We start from the raw sequence: 27464 nt of genomic DNA, 5'->3' as shown, positions 1-27464 counted from the left end.
AACTCCACCAAAAAATGACAAGTTTTTTTCTTCTCTCCTCTCTACACTTCAGTTCACTATTTCTGAAATTCAAAATTGTAATGCTGAATACGGGAAGTGAATATTGCCATTTTATACTTATTTACAGCCAACTGAAAATTCCCTGAATTACTTTAAAGTTCTAGGCATTACAGATCATTATTAGAACTTCAAAATGATTAATTTACTAGTGGGAGCTGAACATCAATGAGGAGAAAGTAGATAGTGGGAGGCTGGACTAGTCTACACTCTGATTACCTCTCCCACCTCCCCCGGTGGCAATAAAAACCAGTGGGAAACTTAGTTTACACTCCCACTCCGAGGCAAAGAGGCAATGAGAGTTGGTGTCTCACATTTATCAGGAAGGTATTAGTATAGACAACCAAGTAGCTGAACTTCCACTCCACCCATCTGCAACAAGTTAGTGTGAAACAGGGCCACCGTTTTGTGAGGGTGGTGTCATTGGAGCTCAATGGAATCTGAGCATAAATCACAACCACAAGGACCTCAGACAACACCTCAACAGAGGGACCATGCTAAAAACAACACTAAAGTAAAGGAAAAATAAGATTAAATAAAATCTAAAGTCTCATAATATACACACACTATTCAGGGTAAAATTGAGTAAAATCTCTCATCATACCAAGAACCAGGAAAATTATAACTTTAGTGAGAAAACACAGTCGATTGATGTTAAGAGAGAGATGAGTCAGATATCGAAAATATAGCACAAGTATTTCAAAGAAGCCATCATACAAACAATTACAAATCAGCTCAAAACAAATGAAAAAGAGAAAATGCCAGCAAAGAAATAGAAGACATAAAAACATCTAAACAAATATTATGGAACTAATATAATATCCAAAATAAAAAAAGTCTCTGGATGAGGTTAACAGTAAAGTGGAGATAACAGACAATAGAGTCACTGAACTTGAGGACAGATCAACAGAATTTATCCAATCTGAACAATAATGAGAAAATAGGCTGAAAAGAAAAAGTAGACTCAGGGACCTGTGGGAAAAAGGATTAACACTGCTATCACCAGAGTCCCAGAAGAAAAAGAAGAGAAAGAGAGTGGGACCAGAAAGAATTCAAAAAAATATTGGCTGAAATTTACTTCCTAAATCTGGCAAAGACACAAATCTACATTTCAGGAGGTTGAGCACACCCCAAATAGAATTAACACAAATCAATCCATGCCAAGACACATCATAATTGACATGCTGAAACAAAAGACAAATTAAAAGTAATGAAAATATTCAGAGAGAAATGATGCAAGACTTATAAGGGAACACCCGTTTGAATGATAACAGATTTCTCATCTAACCTATTGTTATGAGAGGTTTGGGGATTCGATCGGAGATGTAAAAGACACTTTTCACTCCAAACAAATGGACTGAAGGTATATTTTATTACATAGAGGATAGTAAAGGCGATAGTCTGCAAACAGATTCAAATAGGTCAAATATTAAGAGGGAAAAAACATCAGCCCGACTGGAAAGGGAAAACACCCACATTGGCTGAAGAGAAATGACACAAATTAACCGGAAAGAGAAACACCAGGTTGACCGAAAAGAGAACATATCAAATCACTTACTATACATCAAATCAATTACTTTATATCAAATCAGTTACTCACAACGTCCACGTCCCACTGCCGGGAGAGTCTTGTCAATCGACGCGGCTGGGCAAGGATCACACGTCCTGGGCAAGGTGTCCCTTCCACAGGTGGAACTCTCACCAGGTCTCAGCTTCCAGCAGTTTATATAAGCAGTTACAGAGTTTACAGAGCAAGCATCTAGTGTTCCCATGCACAAAACAGTTATCAGTGGCATATGTGCACTGAGCCCCTTGGCTAACGTCCCAGCCCAGTGGTTGTGTACGTGCATTGTTTTCTTTGGTTATCGTCTTAGCCCGGCACAGATGGCCAGTCCATCCCGTGCTACGACGCTCCAAGAGCCTTGAACTGTTACAACTTGCAACTCCCTCCATGGGAGAAAGGCCAGTTCCCGGGAAAAGGCCAGTTCTGACCACACAGAAAGCAGCTTTGTATTTCTTTGTGTGCTGGTGGCTATAGGTCAATGGAGCGGCCAAACATGGCTGTACTCATGTCAAGACATATTTGGCCGTGGCCGTCTCCATTAACCATAAGACACCATATGTACAGACAATGAACTTTGTACACAAGCACATAAGGCACATCCAAGAATCTAAAATCTAATGACTACAATAATTATAAAACTATCTCGCAATAAAGGACCCAAACCCCAAGGTAGCCAATCAAATAACCCCTTAGAATATGAAATGTTATTAACTTGATTTTGCAAATCATATACAGCATCAAAGATAACATTAGATAAGGTAACACTTAGGCATAACAAACTAGCTTGCAGAAGTCCAGACCAGCCCCCATCACGGAGGGTAACAGAAGGCAGGGTAATAGAGAAATTATAACTAGTTTTGTGTGACTGATCAGATATAGGCTTGTACCGAGAGATTGCTTGATGTTTTTGAGACCAAATTTCTCGGCCATTTATAGTCCAGGTTATAGGTCCCACTGGTGTAGAGCAGTTGGTCTAACAGTAGAGGGTCAAAGGTTGTCCTACAGAGGCATTAGTTGGTGTGTAGGTCTGCAGCAGACATGGAGGTGCAGCACAGCATAGTGAACACAGCAGGTATATCTATTTACGCAAAGAAACAGAATCTTTAGGAACATGATATAACTGTTTATTTCTTGGATACATAACTATGAGTGTTGCAGTGGGCCCTTGGGCCACTACTTTTGTGGCACGGGGAGCCACATTGGGTGGATGTGTCACCCACACCTTTGTTCCAGGTTTTTATCCATCTGTAGACCCAAATCTTTGCATTCCTCTTTTAGTTAATTTACTTGGAGGCTGTCCTTGTGACACATTTGGAGTCAAAAGGGGAAGCACCAATAATTGTCCCACTCGTTCCCCAGACTCTACAGTTAGTACTGTGTCACTATCATTATATAATATAAATTTTATTTTTCTTTGGTAATCTGGATCAATGACTCCTCCCAGTACATCAATACCTTTTGCTGCCAGTCCAGAGCGTCTTTTTAACAAACTAAAGGTATTTTTGGGAAATTGTACCCCTATCCCAGTAGGGACTATAGACTGCTTCTTAGGGGGCAATTGAATAGAATGAACAGTAGATAAATCCAATCTAGCCGCTTCGGCCGTGGCACGAAAAGGCGGTTCAGCAGACTGAGTCAGGGGCCAATAGGTTAAGGTCATAAACTCATGGGTGGCGGTTGCCACTTCTGTAATCTTTGCTGGTAACAACCTTGACAGAGGAGTCTTATTAAGGCCTAGTGGCCTGTTATTTAACATATTTAGAGCAGTACTTAGATGGTTGTGCCATCTCTTTAATGAGCCATGACCAAGTTTCTTCAATTGTTGTTTAAGCAATCCATTCATTAGTTTTATGAGGCCTGCAGCTTGGGGGTAATAAGGTATATGATAAATCTATTCTATATAATTTTTCTTGGTATAGGTTTGAATCAACTTACCTGTAAAGTGGGAACCATTGTCACTCTGAATTTGCCTTGGTGTTTTACAATATAACTTAATTGTATCTAATAATTTTATGGCACTCTGTTGGGTGGCCACTTTAGCTGGCATAGCCAATAAATAACCAGAATATGTATCAACAGCAGTGCAGACATAAGTATATCTACAAGAATTTGGCAATGGTCCAATAAAATCTATTTGCCAGGTATGGGCGGGAAATAATCCCTTTTGGATATGACCTTGGTAGGGGTGTGGAACTCCCCGTTTATTTAACTGTTGGCATAACTGACATTGTTGTACTGCAGTGGCAATATCATCGTGAGTGACAAGGATTCCCCTTTGTTGTGCCCACCTGTATGACGCTTGTTCTCTCAAGTGTCCACTCTTTTCGTGGACCCATTGTGCTAAGCCTGGGTTGTGCGTTGCACGAATCTGCACCAGCTCATCAGCATGAGAATTATGCTTTCGTTTTGTAGAAATTAAAGAACTGTGAGCATCAACATGAAATATAGTAACAATTGTGTTTTGACACCATAACCATATGTCTTTCCATAATTTTTTTTTTCATATTTCTTTATCATTAATTTTTCCATCATGTTTTTTTCATTGTGGCATCCACGTTGCCAAACCTTGTGCCACTGCCCATGAATCAGTATATATATGACATTGTTGCCCCTGTTTTTGTTGAAGTGTCTGATACACCGCATAAAGTTTAGCATATTGGCTACTCATATTATCTCCGGTGGTGACAATTGTTTGTTGGGTGGATGGGTTATAGGCAACTGCTTTCCATTTCCGTGAGCCCGATATCATTTTGGCAGAACCATCCATAAACCAGGTATGTTTTTGTTGTTTTTCAGTCAATTGGTCATATGAGACACCCCATTTAACAGGAGATTTTGTTATATCAGTAATCAAATCAGGGACGGCCGCTTGAATAGCCGGAGTCACTTTGTTTAGCTCTCTGTAATCTACAGTCATTTTCCATGTCCCATCACCTTTTTTAACAGGCCAGATAGGATTATTCTAGGCTGTAGTTACTCTGCGAAGGACTTTTATAGCCAAATAATCGTCTATGGTCTCAGATATTTCTTGTTGTTCTCCAGGGATGCTATATTGTCTTTGATTGACCACTTGCGTGGCAGGTGGAATTTTTACTTTATGATGCAAACATCCCATAATTATAGCATTAATATGAAAAGACAAAGCTCTAATAGCAAATTGGTATTGTCCATTAGCCAAATTTAATGTCAATCCTTTTAGAATATCAATCTCAATTACATATTTTGGTATTGGCACAAACATAACTAGATATGTGCGCCGGGGTAGTTGCCCAATTTGCATAGAAAGATTAGTGGTAACTGCCTGGATTTTTTTTCCTCCCAATCCAGTTATCAGAATTGATGTATCTTGAAACTTAGTTGGATTCCCATAGATAAGGGTGGCCTCCGCCCCTGTATCTATAAGTGCCTGCACACTAGTTGTAGATCCATTCTTCCAAAATATTTTAATTGGTACATGTGGTCTAATATCTTTTCTTATAGTGGCACTAATCGATACAGAGGTTTGGCCTTCCCCTCAATCACATAAGTCAGCAAAAAGAGGATCCGAGGGAGGAGGCGGTGCACTAGGTGCAGCAGGCACTGGGTTGGAAGCATTTCTTATACTGTCCCCTCTGTTCATTTGTTTTACATTCAGCCCTTTTTCTTTATATAGTTTCCATAATTCTTTAGTGTCAACTCCATCAATCTGGTCTTTGGGTACTCCTGCCCGGAGTAGAGCCAAAAACATATCACCTCGAGTCATTTTATCCTTTTTAAAGAATGTTTTCTTTTTTTTCCTTCCTGGAGAGTTTTCAGTTGTCTGCCAGTCTCCCAAGTCTGCTAGCTGCATAATCTTATCTGTTAGTGTTGCTATAGGGTTTTCAGTTTCATTTATGAGAAGGGTTGTAATTATTTGTGTGTATGCCGGAGGTGCAGTTTTTATCAACTTGTTTTGCACCTGGACACTTAAAGTCATTTTATTTAAAGCTTTACCACACCCCAGAAACACAGCCCATTTCATGGTTTCTTCTCTCAGCTTTTGGACACAATATTTTAAAGTATACCACGGTCTATTAGTGTCCGGCCACATATCCTCCGTGGGGTATTTATCTTGAGCTCCTTTTATTGCAAGAGCCAATAAAGTTGTACCATCAGTGCCTTGTCCACAATCATTTGGGGGGTGAGCATTCATGCTCCAATCTCTGGAAGCTCCCCGTATTACTGGATCATTGGACAAAATTACAAATTTAAAAGCATCTCCTGCATCCAGATTAATTCCTGTAGCGCCCATATCATATAGGCGAACAAGCCAGGTTATAATGGCTTCTCCAGGCTTTTGTGTAGCCCGGGCTAAAATATCAGAAATTTTTTGTTGGTTAAAATCTTCAATCACATCTTTCCTTACAGAATGATTACCATCCATTTCCATCCGCCGACGGCGAAGAGGACATGCCTCTGTGCGTTTGGGTGGTTTTTCCTCTTCCTCATAATCAGTTTCAGAATCATCATCCCAGATATCACCATCCCATGTGTCCGGGTCCCACTTAGGACTGGCCGATGCTATGGCCATATGAACTTTTCGTTCATTTACCTTTCCTCTCTTCTTTCTATATTTATATTTGGCAACTCTTATAGCAGCCTTTTCTGCTATAGCTTGGTAGTTACGAGCCTGATCTCCCAGTGTATGATATTGACATTGAATCATAGCCAAGCGAAACTGCAAATCTGAATTTTCTTTTTCCAAGAGTGCCTTCTCTTTCTGTATCTTATCCCTATCTTCTATAGCCCGACGATAAGCAGTCAGCAAACACCAACCTCGCCGTGCCAAAAAAGAAACATCATCTTTCTTTTTCCTTTCCACAGTCTGCAAAGCTTTGGTCACATCCAACGGTTCAAATCGTCGCAGACGAGCATCCCAAGCTTCACATAACCCTGACCTACGAGCCCACTCCCCAGCCAGAGTGCAAAAGGGAGGGTCCTCCCATCCTGGAATTTCTTCCACCTTGGCTTCAGTTACCTTTCGTTTGAATAGGAAAGGCATCTCCTTAATCGAATCCTGCTCACAGCACCAATTATGTTATGAGAGGTTCGGGGATTCGATCGGAGATGTAAAAGACACTTTCCACTCCAAACAAATGGACTGAAGGTATATTTTATTACATAGAGGATAGTAAAGGCGATAGTCTGCAAACAGATCCAAATAGGTCAAATATTAAGAGGGAAAAAACATCAGCCCGACTGGAAAGGGAAAACACCCACATTGGCTGAAGAGAAATGACACAAATCAACCGGAAAGAGAAACACCAGGTTGACCGAAAAGAGAACACATCAAATCACTTACTACACATCAAATCAATTACTTTACATCAAATCAGTTACTCACAACGTCCACGCCCCACTGCCGGGAGAGTCCTGTCAATCGACACGGCTGGGCAAGGATCACACGTCCTGGGCAAGGTGTCCCTTCCACAGGTGGAACTCTCACCAGGTCTCAGCTTCCAGCAGTTTATATAAGCAGTTACAGAGTTTACAGAGCAAGCATCTAGTGTTCCCATGCACAAAACAGTTATCAGTGGCATATGTGCACTGAGCCCCTTGGCTAACGTCCCAGCCCAGTGGTTGTGTACGTGCATTGTTTTCTTTGGTTATCGTCTTAGCCCGGCACAGATGGCCAGTCCATCCCGTGCTACGACGCTCCAAGAGCCTTGAACTGTTACAACTTGCAACTCCCTCCATGGGAGAAAGGCCAGTTCCCGGGAAAAGGCCAGTTCTCACCACACAGAAAGCAGCTTTGTATTTCTTTGTGTGCTGGTGGCTATAGGTCAATGGAGCGGCCAAACATGGCTGTACTCATGTCAAGACACCTATGGAGGCTAAAAGGAGTAACACAATATTTTTCAAGTGCTGAAACAAAATTATAAAGCACGAATTCTATATTTGGTGACAATACCATCAGGAGTGAATATGAAATAAAGACATTCTCAGAAAAGGAAAAAGTAAGAGAATTTGTCGTTAGGAAACCTGCCCTTAATGGATGGAGAAAGCCCCAAGTGATTTAAACAGAAATGGAATGATAATAGAAGAATGTTTGAGTTTTCAGAAAGGAATGAAGAATATAAGAGTTTGTACAAATAAGGGCCAAAATAGAATAAACTAATCCTTCTCATGAGTTCCTTAAATTACATCTGATGGTTAAAGCAAAAACTACAATATAATTTGAAGCTGTTCTCAACATATGTAGAGAAAAGATGCAAGACAGTTATATTTTAAAGTGCAGATGGTAAAGGAAACTAAATGGAAGAAAAGTTTCTACATTTCACTAACATAAGTAGGCTGCAATAAGTTACATAGATATATTATAATACCTAAAACAACCACTAAGTAAAGCATACAAAGCAAGTTACTCAAAAACATTCTTCTTGAATTAAATTGTGATTCCAAAATATATTCAAGTAACCCAATGGAAGGAAAAAAAGGGGCACAGAAGACTAAGAAGAAGAGAAAAGAAACAGAAAATAAAAAATAAAATGGCAAATCCAAGACATAATGTATTATTATCTTCAATGTAAATAGTTTAAATACACCAATTAAAAGACAGCTTTTGGTAGACTGAAGAAATAATGAACCAATTATTTGCTTTCTACAAGAAACTCACTTAAAACACAATGGCATAGATAAGTTGAAAGTAGAAAGATTAAAAAAAACAGTTATACCATGCAAACATTAATAAAAAATACATAGAGGTGGCTGTATGTAAAAAAATACACAGGAGCGGCCATATTAACAGCAGATAAAGTAGACTTGGGAGCAAAGAAAATCACTATAGAAAATGAGGGATATTATTACATAATGATTAAAAGATGACTACACCAAGAAGGCATAATGTTTTTAAACATCTTTGTACGAAAATACAGAGCCTCAAAATACATGAGATAAAACTTGGTAGAGCCAAAAAAGAGAAATAAACAAATCCATAGTTACAGTTGGGAATGTCAATACCTTACCATGAGCATTTAAAAGAACTACTATACAGAAAATTAGTAAGCACATAGAACAACTGAACAACGTAACCAATAGTTTTAAACACGCTAATAGAACACTCCACCCAGCCACATCAGAATACATATTTTTCTTAAATTCTCAAGGAACATTCACACAGAGAAGCACTATCTGGGGTGATAAAATAAAACTCAACACATTTAAAACAAACTGAAATCACACATAAGATGTTTTCTGACCCTTATGGAATCAAACTAGGAATCGATAAAACAAGCAAGCAGCGAAAACCACACACTGGGAAATCAACCAAAACATATTTAAATAATCCCTGAGTTTAAAAGGCAGCTTGAAATAAATTTAAAAATATATAGAACTGGCTACCCAACCAACAATATACTTTCTAGCCTCTTTTGCAGGAGGTGTGACCACATGTCTGAGCTCTGGCCAAAGGGATGCGAACAGAAGTCAGGTGTGACACTTCTCAGCTAAGCCCGTAAAAGGAAAGGCACACCCTGCGTTTCTCTTTCCCCTTTCCACACGCTGAAATACGGGTCTTCCTGGATCACCCATCTCCAGACTGTTACGTGAGAAACAAAATGTTATCTTGTTTTAAACCAGGTTAAGTTGGTCTTCGTTCAAGTGTGTGAATAGAGCACAGGCTCTATTTCTACTGGAAGATGCTACAGGGATGTTCTTATTAGGGGAAGAATATAGCGCCTTGTAAATGGTGAATTATATAATTATTAGCAAGGATCATGATGAGATATCTGAGTACTCTCTATAACTTGCATTTGTCATTTAATCACGGTCTGGTACTGTTATTTAAATTTTCATGTGTGAATTGCTTCTCAAATAAAATGAAAGCTACTTGAAGCCAAATAAATACATAAAACTGAATAAAAATGAGTAAATAACGTTAAAATATGTGTATTATGGATAAGGCAGTGTTGAGAGGAAAATTTATAACACTATATGTTTACATTGGAAAAGAGAAAAGGTCTCAAGTTAATAACTAAGTTTCCGTCTCAAGAAACTAGAAAAAGTAAAGAAAAATAAACGTCAAGCAACAGACAAATGGAAATAATAAAGAGCAGAAATTAACAACATTGAAAATGGGAAAATAAGAAAGAAAATCAATGGATCAAAAAGATAATTTTTGGAAAAATCAATAAAATTGATAAACCTCTAGCAAGATGGACAAAGATAAAAAGAAGACACAAATAACCATTTTCAGGAATGAAATAGAGGCTGTCACTATATCCTGCAACCCTGAGAAGAAATATTATGAAAAACTTTACACTCATAAATTTGACAACTTAGCAAAATGGACCAATTCCTCAAAACTTATAAATTACCAAAACTCAGCAAAGATGGAATAGATAATCTGTTGTCTTAGAGCCTTAAATAAAGTGAAATTTTAGTTAAAACATCCCAAGAAAGAAATCACCAGGCCCAAATAGTTTCACTGGGGAATTCTACAAAAACCTTCAAAGGAAATTTAACACCTAGTAAACACATTCTACTCCAGAAAACAGAAGAGAGGGAACACTTACTTACCTACTCATTTAAGAACCTAGTGTTACCCTGATACCAGAATCAGACAAAGACAGAACAAAAAGAAAACTACAGATGAATATCTCTTGTGAATTAGACACACACACAAAAATCCTCAAAAACTTCAGCAAATTTAATTTAGCAATAAAAGAATTATATACGAGATAGTTGGATTTATTTCAGGTATATACTATTCAAAAATCAATCAGTGTGATTCACCATATCGACAGGTAAAGAATAGTAATCGTATCATCACGTTAATTAAGGCAGAAAAAGAATTTGACAAAATTCAACACATATTCCTGACAAAAATTCCCAGCAAACTAGGAATAGAAGGAAATTTCCACAAATCAATAAAGAACATCTACAAAAACCTATAGTCAATATCATATATAATTGTGAAAGATTAAATGCTTTTCCCCTAAGATGGGAATAAGACAGGGATGTCTGCTTTACTAATTTTATTCAACATAGTACTGGAAGTTCTGGCCATTGCAGGGTTGCAAGAAAAATCACACAGATGGGAAAGGGAAAAAGAAGGTAATTTCTATTTACAGATAGCATAATTTTCTATGTAGAAAACCCCAATACACTTACAAAAAAAAAAAAAACCCTCCTAGAACTAATAGGTGAGTTCAGTGAGGCTGCAAGACACATGCTCAATACACAGGGAAGCGGGGGGGCATGAAAGGGGTGATTAGGCACGTGTGTGTGGTGATGGATTGTAGTCTTTGGGTGGTAAACATGATGTAATCCACACAGATATCAAAATATAATGATGTACACCTGAAATTTACATAATGTTATTAACCAATGTTAACACAATAAAAAAAATAATAATTTTTAAAAATAATTATGTAACTAGAAAGAAAAAAGTGGACTTCTCATATTTTAAAAACATACACAAAAATATTAGAACACAGTTCTAAATACAAAACAAAAAATAATAAAATATTGAAAGAAAATCTAAGTACAAGTATGACATAAGCACTAGGGTGATCTTAACTAAGACCAAATTCAGTAGCTATAAAATAAGTAATAGCCGTATTTAATCATATAACAATTAAAAACTTGGGTATAGCGAAAAAATCATAAACAAAATTAACAGATAAATGATTTAGAAAAGATACGTAACAAATAACAAAAGCTTAATATCTATAATATAAAAAGAAAACTTACAAATTGACAAGAAAAAGACAGCACAGTAGGAAATAGGAAAAGACATGAATAGGCAATTCACAGAAAAGCAAATCCAAATTACAAGAAAACACATGTTCAAATTTATTGGTGGTCAGAGAAATGAAAATTAAGAGTAAGAATGAGCTATCACTTTACATCCACTATACTGGCAACAATTTTATAAAGAGTTAACATTTATTCTTGTGGAAATATGTGTTGTTACAGGGATCTGGAAAGCAACCAGGCAAAACTAGTAAAATTAAAAATATATGTGCTTTGACCCAGCAATACCACTTCTGGGAATCTATGACACAGAAAGAAAAGAATTAACACACAAGAATGTATATATACACATATTTATTTGTAGCATTGTTTATAAGAGCAAAGAAACTAGAAACAAGGAAAATGCTTATTAATTGGTAAATTAGTAAGTAAATTACAGTTGATCAGCCATTAAAAATAATAAATTAGAGCATCTTTCCAGACAGTTCTCTGTGCCTTTTTGCACACGTTTCCCTTCTGTGGCATATTTCAGTGTAGAAATTAGGATGTAAAAGGCTCTCTATTTCCTGATGCACTGCTCCTTAAATTCTTAGGTGACTTTGCCTACATTTTCCCTTCTTGATTATACACTAAAGCCCAGACTAAATTTGAGGCATATGATTAAATGATACCAATAATCTAGGCGTGGAAAAATTTCTTGTACTGGCTCTCTGTGATTCCTGTACTATGTAAACTCTAAGGGACCGTGTAAAATGGCAAGGCGACCTTCAGTTTTTGACATTTGTGTCACTCTCTAGCCAAGACTTACGTTTCAACTTAAAAATTATGTTTTTCTCTTTCTTATGCTTTTCAGGTAACTTCTGGGTCAGCCTTGCACACGAAGTTGATGGATGGAGGAAATCACTCAGTAGAGTCTGAATTTTTGTTGTGGGACCTACCAATTCTTGAGAGATTCAGATTCTTTGTTTTCTGTTTTTCACAGTATTTTATATAACAAGTGTGATAGGAAACCTCATTGTGCTCACAAACATCACAGACCATCACTTACATTCCCACATGTACCTTTTGCTGGCAAATCTCTCCTTCACTGACACAAGTGTTTTCAGCATTGCAACTCCAAAGATGATTTTTTTGGTGAGGAAGATTGGCCCTGAGCTAACATCTGTTGCCAATCTTCTTCTTTTTACTTAAGGAAGATTGTCCCTGAGTTAACATCTGTGCCAATCTTCCTCTATTTTTTGTATGTGGGATGCTGCCACAGGATGAGCGGTGTGTAGGTCTGCACCCAGGATCCGAACCCGGGAACCTCGGGTCACCAAAGCAGAGCACGCGAACTTAACCACTACGCCACTGGGCCAGCCCCCAGAATATGGTTTATGACCTTTTAAGAAAAGATAAAATCATCTTCTTGAAAGGCTGTATTACCCTGATGTTGTTTATTCACACTGTTGTGGGTACAGAGGTGGTGCTCCTCATAGTCATGTCCTATGACTGATGCGTGGCTGTCTGTAAACCCCTTCACTACCTGACCATCAAGAGCCTGAGAATGTGCCTTTCTCTTCTGGCTATTGATTGGACCCTTGGACTCATCCATTCAGTGGCCAAACTGGCTTTTGTTATAAATTTATCCTTTTGTGGTCCCAACAAAATGGATTGCTTGTATTGTGATTTTCCTCGGTTCATCAAACTTGCATGCACAGACACATATAGATTAGAGTTTCTGGTCACTGCCAACAGTGGTTTCATCTCCATGGGCACCTTCCTCATCTTGACTGTCATACACCTTCATCCTGCTCATGGTTCACAAACAGTCTTCGGGCGTTTCATCCAAGGCCCTCTCCACTCACTCCGCTCACATCACTGTGGTGGTCTTTCTCTTTGGTCCTTGCACTATTATCTCTGGGGCCATTCCCTACTTTACCCATAGATAAATTTTTAGCCATCTTCGATGTTCTTATCCTTCCTTTTATGAATCCTGTTATCTATCATTTAGAAACAAGGAGATGAAGGTGGCAATGAGGAGACAGTTTGGTAAGGTTTTCAGTTTTAAGAAGAGTTCTTTTATGCACAGTCCAAGAAACTCAGATTCATCTTGATTACCTTTGGAAATTAATCTCTTTACATGCTTTACAAATTTTTCAGTTTAGTTAGTGATTTCAATAGTTGCCGTGAAATCTTTCCTCAAAGTCTCTGTTTTGATCTGGTCAGCTTTTCCTTCACTCTAAGGATCCTGAAAATATTAAGGGGGAGTGAATTCAGCCTTGGAATGTAGTGTCCTTCTTTTTTATTACTGAAAATTTTGGTGAAGGCTGAAATCTCACGTTATGCGCACATTTTCCATTAAAACAAAATGTTAGATACTCTTCTCTTTAGTAGTGATTCTCAAAGATGTATCTCTTCTAATCTACATAGTACTGTTATTCTTATCCTTTGAGTTTTTCAGTGTCTATATACCTGGAGAAATAAACAAACGATGATAATTGCCTAGGTCGTTTTGAGAATGAGGCTTCTAACATCTGGATTTGCCCATCCACACTCAGATTTAGTTAGCACTAAGGGTTTTAGATTTAGTTAGGATTAGAGGGTGAAATTTGGGATAAATCTTAGAGTGACAACTCAGGAAACTTTAAAATTATTAATTAATCAAATGTTTTGAGGCCAGAAGATGTAAATTCCTATACTACTCAATGTGTATGATGATTAGTTTCATGCCAATTATTTCCTAAACAACAATGATTATTTTTATATGGCAAATAAATCTATGTGAATACCAAAAAATTATAAATGGATTAAATATTTTGGAGCTAAAAGAGGGGACACTGGTTTACCCACACAAATATGTCCAACTGATTTTTGACAAAGGTGCAAGAATAATACAAGAGAGGATAGATAGCCTTTTCAATAAATAGTGCTTGAGGAATTGGACAACTACACATATAAAAATGGACCTTGACCTAAACCTCACACCTTTAACAAAAATTAACACAAAATAGATCAAGGAGCTAAATGTAAAATATAAAATGGCAAAAAAAAAAAAAAAAAAAAAAAAGAGAAGAAAATATTTGAGAACAAGATCTAGGGAAGAATACATAAACTTGATACTCAAAGTATAATTTATAAAAGTAAAAATGGATAAGTTAGGCATTCATCATTACAAAACACAGCAAAAAATAACCCTTCATGGTGCCAGCCCCATGGCCAAGTGGTTCAAGTTCCACATACTCCACTTCGGCAGCCTGGGTTCACAGGTTCAGATCCTGAGCACAGACCTACATCACTCACCAGCCATGCTGTGGCGACATCCCACATAAAAAGTAGAGGAAGATTGGCAGTGGATGTTAGTTCAAGGTGAGCCTTCCTACGAAAAAAAAATAAATAACCTTTCACTCTGTGAAAACTCATATGGAAAGGATGAAAAGATAAGCTATAGACTTGGAGGAATATTTGCAAACCATGTATCCAACAAAGAACCAGTATCTAGAATATATCAATAACTCTCCAAACTCAATAATGAGAAAGTCAAAGAATCAAATTAGAAAATGAGTTAAAGGCATGAAGAGACATTTTGCTGAAGAATATATAGAGGTGACAAGTAAGCACATGAAAAGAAGTCCAACATTATTAGTCAATAAGGATATGCAAATTAAAATAAAAATGAGAAATCATTACACGTCTTTCAGAATGGCTAAATATAAAATAGTGATAATACCACATGTTGGTTATGATGTGAAGAAACTGTGTCACTCATATATTGCCGATGGGAATGGTACAGCCACTCTGAAAAAAGAATATGACAGTTTTTTTATAAAACTAAACATGCTTACCATATGACCAATCTACTTCACTTTGGGACATTTATCCCAGAGAAATAACGATTAATTTTTATACCAAAAACATCTGTATGAATGTCCATAGCATCTTCGTTTGTTAAAGCCCAAAACTGGAAACAATGCCAATGTCCTTCAATAGGTGACTAGGTAAACTGTGGTATGTCGATTCCATGGAATACTACTCAGCCATAAAATGGACTGGACTGTTGATATACATAACAACTTAGATGGATCTCAAGAGAATTACTCTGAGTGAAAACAGTCAATATCAAATGTTGCACATTGTATGTTTGCATTTAGATTTCTTTTTTTTTTTTAATTTATTTATTTATGTTTTTTGTGAGGAAGATCAGCTCTAGGATAACATCCATGCCAATCCTCCTCTTTTTGCTGAGGAAGACTGGCCCTGGGCTAACACACCTGCAGATCTTCCTCCACTTTACGTGGGACGCCACCACAGTGTGGCCTGACAAGCGGTGCGTCGGTACGAGCCCGGGATCTGAACCTGGGCCGCCAGCAGCAGAGCGCGAGCCCTTAACTGCCATGCCACGGTGCCAGCCACAATATATTTCATTCTTGAAATGACAGAATTACAGAGTTGGAAATCAGTTTAGTGGTGGTCACAGATTAGGGAGTTTGGGAGGGAGGAAGGTAGCTGTGGCTATAAAATGGGTGCATAACACATACTTGTGATGAAACTCTTCCGTGTCTTCACTGTGTTGGTGGTCATGTGAATCTATATACATACAAATGAGTGCATATAAAAGTGGTAAATTTAAACAAATTTGAAGGTAAATTAATTTTATCAATATCAATTTTCTGGTTGTGATGTTGTATTATAGTTATATAAGATGTTACCACTGGGGGAAATTGGATGCAAGGCACATAGGATCTCTGTATTAATTCTTACAAATGCATGTGAATCTATAATTATTTCAAAATTTTAAAAAAGTTGTATTAAATATCAAATCAAGGATTCGACTGGCATCAAGTGTTAAGTCCTTTGAACAAGTAAGGCTGTTTCAGAAAGAAGACCTAACCAGATTGGTGCATTTCTTAGGCTTCTATTTCATTTCATTAGTCATTAATGGTATCCACAACCATCCCTAACTACTGAGAAATCTAGATAGGAGAATATTTTTATCTGGGCATACTGATGCTCTCCAAAAAATTTTTTTACTTAAGGAATAAGGTGAAAATCTATACCACAATTCTCATTTCGTTGTTATTGCCATGGAGTCAATTCTGACTCCTAGCAACTCTGAGTACAGGAGAGTGGAACTCTGCCCGGTCTTTTCGTGCCATCCTCTCACCTTCTGGCGCTGTATCAGACAATGCTCCATTACTATTGACAGGGTTTTCATGGCCAATCTTTTCACAAGTAGGAGGCCAGTTCTTTCTTCCTAGTCTGTCTTAATCTGGAAGCTCCACTGAAACCTGTCCACCATGGATAACTCTGCTAGTATTTGAAATACTGATGGAATAGCTTTCCGTATCACAACACACAGTGGCCGCAGTAGGACAACTGACAGATGGGTAGCATGGTTCCCTGATGGGAAACAAAGCCGGTCATGGTGGTAAGAGCGATGAATCTCAACCACTAGACCATCAGGCTGGTTGTCATCAGAAACACTAAATTTGATTAATCAATCCTATAGGTTATCTATGAATAAAGGCAGTCAAAGTGAAATTAATTTTAAAAAATCTAGAGCTCATTAAAGAAAGCAATGGTGTTCCAGCGATAATGTTCAGTGATTGCATGCTACCAGTTAGTATGGGTTTTAGTGACATAAAATACCGTATATCTCAATTTATCTGATAAACTTATAATCAATACACATAATATATCCAGACCTTTACTTACAATCAACTCAATGGAAATTTGGAGAAAAAGGCTGTCTGATGGTGAAATTTAATAAACAAAATAATTTTTAACTTAAGTTAGATACTTAAAACCTACTTTATAAAGAACTCTCTCCTATAAACTTTAGAAAAGATTGTAATTAAGTGAAATACTAGTAAATATCTATTCTTTCTATAAGAGGAAAATAAACAAACAAAGAAGAACAATCCATTTAGAAACTGGTAAAAAGGCATGAGGAGACATTTCACCAAAGAGGATATACAGATGGCAAATAAGCACATGGAATGTGCTTCATAATCATTAGCTATTAGAAAATTCCAAATTAAAACCACAATGAGATATCACAACATACCTAATCAGAATGGCTTACATGTAAAATATTTTGGTAAAAACATCAAAATGCTGGAAAGAATGCTGGGAAATTGGATCACTCATATCTTAGTGGTGAGAATGTACCATGGCACAGCCACTCTGAAAAAGTGTAAAGCAATTTCCTACAAAGTAAACACGCAGCCCAGAAATTGTCCCCTTGGACATTTATTCTAGTGAAATGAAAATATATTCACACAAAAACCTGTGCAGAATGTTCATGACACCTTTATGTTTAATAGCCTCAAAATGGAAACAGCTCAATATCCCACAACAGATGAACAGTTAAATAATCAGTGTACATCCGTACCGTGGAAACCTACTTGGCAAAAAAAAAAGGAAAGAACAATTGATAGAAACTTAGATTTATCTCAAGGGAATTATACTGAGTGAAAAAAAAAATCTATTCTCAAAAATGGTCCTGTATGATTTTGTATATATAACATTCTTAAAATGACAGAAGTGTAGAGATGCAGAACAGGTTACTGGTTGCTTGGAGGTAGGGAAGGAGAGAGAGTGAGATGGCTGTGGCCATAAGAGAGCATCCTGAGACATCCCTGTGGTGATGTAAATGTTCTGTATCTTGACTGTAATCATGGTCAAAGGAATCTATATATTTAATAAAACTGCACACACATGAGTGCTTGTAAAATTGGTGTTATCTGAATAAGGTAGGTGGAGTGTATCAATATCAACTTCCTGACTGTGAGATTGTATTATATTATGCAGAATGTAACCAGCAGGAGAAGCTGGGTGAAGATTATGCAGAATCTCTCTGTAGTATTTCTTATGATTGCATGTGAATTTACAATGATTTCAAAATAAAAATTAAGAAGTAAAAAACTGTCTATTTAGAAAAATCCTCAGTAATTCCTTCTTCGATTGACTCTATTGTGAATTGGAATGTCCTGGGTCGGAAAAGCACTTTTATAAGACAGAGCTCGGCCTCTGGAGGTGAACTCACTAGTTCTCTGCTTGATAATATTCAAGCTACTAGAGCTAGCAGTATTTTTTTTATGTTTAGCTCATTCTTCCAATTCATTCATATAATTAATGAGTCCTTTACTACTCAGAATCATACCACCAAAATTAAGATATTCAAAGTTCAGTGAACATCTACACCATGAAAAAACTAAAGGGCATAATAAGTTACCGCCCTGTTATATATCAATATCTGTATCTATCTAAAAATGTTATCACCTGCTTATTGGAATAATCAAGAGCTACCCTAAAGGTTTACTAAATAGATATAATAAGATAAGATCTCTTCAGTGCTTGAGATATGCAAGGTACACAGCAAGCACTTGATAAATGGTGGTATTACTGTCTTTATTTGTTCTATATCAGAAGTGTCTTCCCCAAGAGTATATTTCTTGTTCTTCCTACCTTTTGAATACAGTACACCTGGAGTATATAGATCCATGATAGATAATAGATAGATAGAGAGATTAGATAGACATAGAATGCCAAAATCTTCTTAGTTTTTCAGTGGCTAAAACAATATTTAAAATGAACAATATACATGATATTAGGCAAATTAATTAAGCTTCTTTACTTCTTGGTTTCTTCATTTTTAAAATAGATATAACAACAGCAGTTATCTCTTAAGTAGGTTGTGATCATTCAAAGTGATGTTGACTGTAATTATCATGACCTGAATATAAGGCTAAACAAAATTAGCAAATTTATTATCATTAAAATAAACACACAAGAGTAATATTATATCTATTCTTTTGTTGAAAACCGAATTTTTTCTATTCGACATTCTGCAAAGACATTCTTATGGATTCTGCACACTGGGATTTTATGATCTGGATTTCCAGATTTGACAGCATTCATGACATCTCCTGCAAAAACAAGGGAGGCCAGGACTAATCTCAGTGGACAGCTTGCTTGAACTACATAGAAGGATTCTGAACAATTTTAACAATCATTTGTTAAGTAAATAATTCATAAATATTATACCTTCTGACTCATAATAATTCAGAAACCACAAATTAAAAATCTTACTGAAAGAAAAAATGAGTGTATCTCCTTAGATTGAAGGCAAATGTAATGAAAATTTGCAAATACTAAATGATATCTGTGTTTAGGAATGACTGAGTGATTTTATTCTAGTACCTGCTTATTTTTTTTTCAATGCCAAGATACAATAACTAGACATTAACAATAAATAATCATTTATTTATTTGAAAAATCTACTACATCCATCAGCAGATAATGGAAAGGGTAATGAAGACTAGTGATTCTTGAATTTTACTGCTTATTGGAATCACTTATTTAGCTTTCGAACTTCCTCAGGCCTTTTCACAACCCAGACCAATTAAATTTGATTTTCTTGGGGTGAGATCAGGCATTGGTATTTTTCAAAGCTGTTATGGTGGCTCTAATATGCAGTAATGTTTTATAGAGAACACTGTTTTCAGGAGTGATTTTAACTCCAGAGTAACCAGAAATCAACTTCTTTTTCAAATTAATGAGAAAAGAAAAGCAGATGCCAATTTCTCATCATTTAAAAACAAGGGAGTGATAGCACACTAGCAATTTAAGAGAAGAGTCTTGGTGAAGAGTGACCAGTAATTGAAAATTCAATAAAGCATTAAATGTAATTAATGTCAAAGTTGGGGAGCTTAAAACTCTAGATTGGAAAGTGTTATGTATGCCAGAGGCTGATAGAACTCAATGTTAGCGCCTTTGGGTTTCTGAACTGGCAAGAAGCAGGTTTGCCCAGAGTACTCCTACAGAAATAAAAGACTATTTTTATTACTAAAAACTTGTTCATTCTTTGCATTCTTATAGCCACTATACAGTGCAACAAAAGGATCTGTGAACTGAGATATTTCTTACCTGAGATACTTAGGTAATAAAGGGGGAAACATAATTGTTCTACTGAACGATAAGACCAATGCATTTTTTTCAGATGCCGATAACAAAAAACAAACAAAACCAATCACCCCAAATTTATTTTTATACTAATTTTAGATATTCTTCTATTGTTTTGTCCACTTTTGTCACTGAAGTTTTTCCTCCAAGTGTATTTGTTAAAAAATATTGTTTATTTAGAAGATTATTTTCATTGTTTTTGCATTACGAAAAATCTTACTTTATACCATATACACAAAAATAATTAGATATGGATCATAGAACTAAACATGAAAAGCAAAAATATAAGTCTTCTAGAAAAAGATGAAGAATGAAGTCTTCATGCCCCAGACGTAGAAAAATATTTATTAAACAGGACATAGGAGCCATAAACTATAAGATGTATTAAAAATAGATTAACAATAAAAATGAGAGCTAACCATTAAAAACTCAAAGAAAAAATTAATAAATTACATTAAAATTAGTAATTTTCATTCATCAAAGGACACCATCAAGACTTCCACTTTGGGCCAAGATGGAGTTATAGGGTCAAGATCGACTCCTTCCTGATTTAAAAAACCTACAAAACTATGAAAAATATTCTATATCTTGATCTAGATGGAGAGAAAGAGAGAGAGAGACACACACACACCCAACAAAGCTAAGTTTTATTCATTTTACTCTGTGTAAATGGTAGCTAAATAAACCCTTTAAAAATAAAAGAATGTTCTTAACTTTTCACCATTAAACGTCATTTTGCTATAGTATTTAAAAGAAGCTCTGTTTACTCACAACACTTTTGGCATCAAATGTGTATGGGGATTTTCCCACACCAACTAATTCTGCAGTTCTCTGAACAACAATTGTATGTCTTACAATTCAATTATGACACTGCTCGGAGTTAGTGTAGATGCCACAGATTAAGGGCTCAGGCCCATGACATTGCTACCTGCTTCAGACACCAATCACAAGCAGGTCCCCATGCTTTTGTCTAACTTGGCTACAATTCAGGGGCTCCCATGATTGTACCTCCGGCTCAGTAATTTGCTATAATGGCTTACAGAACTCAGGGAAACATGTTTATTATACAAGATGTAATAATGGATACAGATGAGCAGTCAGATGAAGAGGTACACAGGGTAAGATCTGAAAGTGTCCCAAGTGCAGGAGATTTTGTCCCCCTGGAGTTAAGGTGCATCACGCTCCAGGTGTATGGATGCACTCACCAATTTGAAGCTCTTGGAATCCAATTGTTTAGAGTTTTTGTGGAGGCTTCCTCATGTAGGCATGGTTTATTATGAACTCAATCTCCAGCCTCTCTCCCTTCCTAGAGGGTGGAGGGTCTGGATGAATCTTCCAGTCTTCTACTCATGGCTTGGTCTTTCTGGTGACCAGCCCCCATCCTGAAGCTATCCAGGAGCCCACCAAGAGTCGTCTCATTAGATGTGAAGCTGCTCCTATCACCCAAGAAATTCCAAGGGATTCAGGAGCCCTGTGTCAGGAACCAGTGTCAAAGATCAAATATTAGAACAAAAGATGCTACTAGTGCCCCTATCATTCAGGAAATTACAAGGGTTTTAGGAGCTCTGTGTCAGGAACAAAGGGCAGAAACCAATTACATATTTCTTATTATTTCACAGTATTATTTGTGGAGGGTGGTACTTTTTATGAAATTTTAAAAGTTATCTTCCTTTCCCAGTTAGCTGAGTTTTTGTCCTTACAAGATATTGCATTTCACTAAATTTTTCCACTTCCTTATTTGTGTTACTATATCAGCTAATGTGATAAACATATCAAATAGCTTTCAAATATTAAACCAACTTTGCAATCCTGGGATAATCTAATTTGGTCTTGATGTGTTATTTTTTTAATACACTATAAAATTTGGTTGATAATATTTTATTCAGAATTGTCTCCTCCATGTTCATTCATGTCAGAATGTTTTCTTTCTATGCTTTTGTGAGTTTTGATATCCAGATTATGCTAGCTTCACAAAATGAGTGAGAAAACATTTTCCCTATTTCTCAAATCTAAAAAATATTTTCAGAGTTTTAAATTATTTGTTTCTTGAATGTTTTGTAGAATTGTCCAGTAAACTATTTCAGTCTGAAATTAATTTTTGAGGGAAAATCTTAACAAATGATTCTATTTTTTAACTGTTAAGCCATATGCAAATTTTATCTTCTTTTTGAGTTAGTTTTGGTTAGTTAAGAATTTTTTGTAAACCTTATACAGCTGACCCCAGTACGGGTTGCTATGGAGTCGGCAGGTGAGCCTTGAGAGAAGGGCAACAATGCAGCACCAAGAGGTTTACTAAGACCTACTCAGCAAGACAGTTAACAGTTGTATAGAGGCACAGCTTCGAGACACTGTGCGTCGGATTGCAGACCACTGCGATAAAGTGAATATCATAATCAAGTGAGTCACATGAATTTTCAGCTTTCCCAGTGCATATAAAAGTTATGTTTACACTGTACTGTAGTCTATTGTGTGCTATAGCATTATGTCTAAAAATACAATGTACATATCTTAATTAAAAAATACTTTATTGCTAACAACACTAACCATCATCTGAGCCTTCAGCAAATCATAATCTTTTGCTGGTGGCTTCTCGTAAAAAGCACAATGTCTATGAAGCACAATAAAATGAAGTACGCCTGGATAACCAAAGAGATAGCAGAAACCTGTTTGAACATGGACCTTGGTGCCACATTGACAAGGCACCTCTTACTGTTAGCCAGGAGCCACAGAGAAGTTAATTATACCTCTGCACCCAGTTTTTTTCAGTTTTTTCATTTATTAAATCAGAATAATAATAACTATAACTCACGTCTTCCCAAGTCTTATCAGTATAAGTGTGCAAAAAGCCTCCCATGAACAATAGCTTCCTCAATTTCATACACTAGTGTCACTTACTTTCAAAATATAAAACTACTAAGGGCACTCCATTTTTACTATGTCATTTTTCAAAAGTACAGGGGTATATAATATGAGCCATTAAACTTTGTCTCAAATGTTTCTATTCTTGCCCTCTCTTTGGAATTTTTTGTCCTTAAGACAAAGTTAGAGTCTAACCATGCCCACCTAGTGACAGATGTGTCAACTCTAAAATTTGCAACAAAGGTTGATTTATCAGTGCTCCTGAGGAGATAAAAAACCCCTTGGGGACAAACAGGGCACTGTGTTCCTTAAGATTCTCATTGTGCTGCACCCATATGAGTGTCCTTATAGAAATGGGAAGAGTTTGTTTTTTTCACTCTACAGCACAGCAGCCGTAACATATCTCTGAGTCTCCTAGAAGCTTTATAGAAACACATGGTTCACTTCTCTCAGAATATCCCTCTTTATAGGGCTGGCCTGAGGATTAGGCCCCTGAGAGAGCCCACATCACCTACCCACTCTGCTCCCATCTCCATTAAGAAACTAGTTAACGCAAAACCACACAGTACAAAAACAAACACTCTACATTCAGACACCCTAATCAAAATGAATTTCCAACTGGGAACCATACATGAGCTAACACAAGTCTAAATTCCTCCTTAGGCTCCAACTTTTACCCTCCTGCATAATACAAATCTTATTCCTAAAGCACACCATTAAGTGACTGGCCTAATAGGGGAACTCAATCAATGTTTGTTGGCATTGATGTCATAAATATTACTAAGGACTTTGGAACAAAAATTCAAAATTTGAAAGTCAATGAAATACGTGTGTTTTTTTTTTCCATTTAGGAATTACAGTTGAAATGGGTTGGGAGTATAAAATGTGGATGGAATTTCACGTAATTTTGTCCAAATAGACCACAGTAGAGGATATTCATAATTTCTATTCAATCATTCTCATCCTTCAGGGCATCAATTAAAACCATTTTAATCTATTTCAATTTCAGTACTGCTCTACTGTTTATTTACATAGGTTCGAATATCACAAGCTCATTGGAAAGCAACCATTTTGTCAAAAATTCAGTCAGACTGAGAGAGTATGGAATGATGCTAAATCATTAGTGATAAAATACGTTTGTTGGAACATAGCTCTACTGGGGCCAGTGTAGTGGATCCAATCCCCATAAGAACTCATTAGCTTCATACAGAGGAAGCCTTAGTCCTCGAGTTACAGACTGGACCATTGACCTTATCTGGCCTCCGACACACATCTGCCACCAGGCGCGGGGACATAGCTGAGGAGTTCAGTCCATTCCAAACGACCACAGGAAAAGTAATATGCTGCATTTGATTTACTGATGGCAATGGAGCTTGTCATCATGTTTTTTTTTTATGTGTTAAAAAGGTAGAATTTGTAGGTCTCTATCTTTTATTCATAGAGGGAAAATACTGTAAATGAATTAGTTTGTCTTTATAGATAGCAGGTTTTGTTGATTTTGATGAAGATTGAAAGTAATACTTCAGAGTTAAATTATTTGCCTCTAATGACCAATTTCTAGAAATATTTACCCTGATTGTAGAATAACAGACAATATAGCCTATTTGAACAGATTAGTGACCTAACACTAAAATAAAAAAAGAGAGATCAATATCTATGTAAAAGGAGAATAAAAATATCTCCAATTAAACAATTGAGCATATGCAGTTGTTGACCCATTTATTTTACAGCCTACCACTTTCATTCTGAAGACATGGACACAGCTCTACGTGCTTCTGAACCATCTGCAATGCCCCAGGGAGTCCCTTGCTTCAGCTCTTATTTGTGACCAGTGTCTGAAATTTGAAAGGAGTGGCCAAGGTTCCTGCGAAGAGTGTGTGTAAGCCGTGAACTTTACAAGGGCACTTGTCCCAATGTATGAGTATTTAAATAGAGTTTGAGGCATATGGTCAGTGTTGAGCTTGCACTCTGCCCAGTTCCATGTATCCATTTCTGTCTTGTTACATGATCACATCTCTTGAACTCAGCTCTGAGGGTAGTTTCCAGACAATTTTCTGCTCTGGCTACTCTAGCTGGTGGTTTCTCCTAAAGGCTGAATATGCTTTTTCTTCGGAGTTCACTGTACCCAAGTTCTTAAAGCCAGGTCAACTATCTGCTAACCTTTATGTTCTCATGAGCTTGATATACTCATGCAGATCAAAGGCAGATAGCAGAACTGGCACATGGGACACCTGGTCACAGTGATCCGAGCTCCTTGTCTTTATCCTGCTTTAATACCATGAATCATCACCTGAAATTGAATGATGCATCTGTTTGCTTGTTCACTTTTTCTCCGCCATTGAAATGTAAACTCCACAGGGTGAGGGCTTGGCTTGTTAATCCATCTGCTCAAATCCTGGAACACTGCCTGGCATACATTATGCACTCAAATTTGTGCCGAGAGAATAAATGACTTGCAAAGGTGACCAACATTCTGGCTCTGAGATTTTCTTTCACATGTCTGGTTTATACATGAGACACTTTCCTTATGTTGAGCCCCAGAAAGTTCTCAGATATCACATCCCCTGGGGTTTCTTCCAACAGTATGGCCCTAATGTATAGGTCTGGGATTGCAGTACAAGTGTATTTTTTTCTATAGGACTTTAGTTATCTATTACAATCTGTGAAAAAAATTTAAATCTCTGCAATAGTTTTACAACATACTGTTGCTAAAGAAATTGCATCATTAAAGGTGATTATCTGGATGAACAACTCATTGATAATTAATTCATAAGTATGGAAACCAAAGCATTAAAAGTAAGCATGGATGCTTATCCTGTGACCTATAAGTGGCTTTCTTTTTTTTAAGTTGTCAAATTTATTGGCATGAAGTTTTTCATATTTTCTCGTATTACTATTTTAAATAATTATTTTGGAATAATTTTAGATTTCCAAAATGTTGCTATGACAGTATAGAGAGTTTCATATACCCCTCATCCTGTATCCCCCATTACCCCCATTACCTTACACTTTCTGGAATTATCATGGTATATTTGTCAAGCTAAGAAACTAACATTGGTATATGACTATTAATTAAACTCTAGACATTATTTGGATTTCATCATATTTCCATTCACGTTCTTTTTCTGTTCCAGGATCCAATCCAGAGTAGCAGTGCATTTAACTGGATTTATTCTCTTCAATCTGTGGGACAATTTCACAGTCTTTCCTCGTTTTTCACGACTTTAATATTCTTGCAGAGAACTTGCCAGGTGTCCTGCAGAACGTCTCTCAGTCTGGATTTGTCTGCTGTTTTTCTCATGATCAGACTGGTGTTTGGGGTTTTTGGAAAGAATACAACAGAGGTGAAATACTCTTCTCATTACATCGTATCAGAGGGTACATCATCCTCGAATGACATCACTGATCAGGTTAACCTCCATCATTTGGTTAGGTCAGTGTTCGGAAGATTTCTCCATGGTAAAGTTCCTATTTTTCCCTTTCCTTACTGTTTTCTTTTGAAGTTAATGTCTAAGCCTAGCCTAGCCTCAGGGGGAGGATATCAGAATTAAACTAATAGGCTTATTTTTAATGGTTAGTATTTTGCTATGGTTTGACTAAAGAAATAATAATATGGGAAAACGAGACCTGGGTAATCATTAGAAATCTTTTTTGGTTGCAAATAAATGAAATGCAATTTGAACTAGCCAAGGCAAAATAAGTGAATATATGAAGTCATTTAACTCGGGAAGAGCAGGCTGCAGCAGGGCTGCTGGGCCAGGTGAAAATGCATTGGATGCTCCCTGACTGTCTTGCTGTCACTTGCTGCTGGTTCTCACTGCAGGTAATCTTACTCTCTAACATGGGCATTCTCCACAGGGCTGGAAAAATAGCTATGTATAGTTCCTCTGTGCTTCATATTTAATAAAGTCGCTGATTGATAGAAATGAAAATAGGCCTGTTTTCTTTTGTTTTGTTTTTTGTGAGGAAGATTAGCCCTGAGCTAACATCTGTTGCCAATCCTACTCTCTTTGGTGAGGAAGATTGGCCCTGGACGTTAGTTAATCCATGCCCATCTTCCTCTACTTTGTATGTGGGACGCCTGTCACAGCATGGCTTGATAAGCAGTACATAGGTCTGCGCCCAGGATCCAAACCTGCGTACCCTGGGCTGCCAAAGCAGAGCATGTGAACTTAACCACCACAACGCCAGGCCAGTCTTGAGACCTATTGTATTTGATCTCACATTTCATAATCCCAGGGAAGGGGTCTGATTTTCCTAGCTGGAGGCAGGTGCTCTGATCAACTGAGCTTCTATGAATTGTTAAATGATGGGGCAATTTATA

This window comes from Ceratotherium simum, chromosome 1 (genome assembly GCF_057802395.1).
Source record: "Ceratotherium simum simum isolate JZ-2026a chromosome 1, ASM5780239v1, whole genome shotgun sequence".
Taxonomy (NCBI): Eukaryota; Metazoa; Chordata; class Mammalia; order Perissodactyla; family Rhinocerotidae; genus Ceratotherium; species Ceratotherium simum.
The sequence above is the reverse complement of the archived record's forward strand: the minus strand, read 5'-3'. Positions refer to the sequence as shown.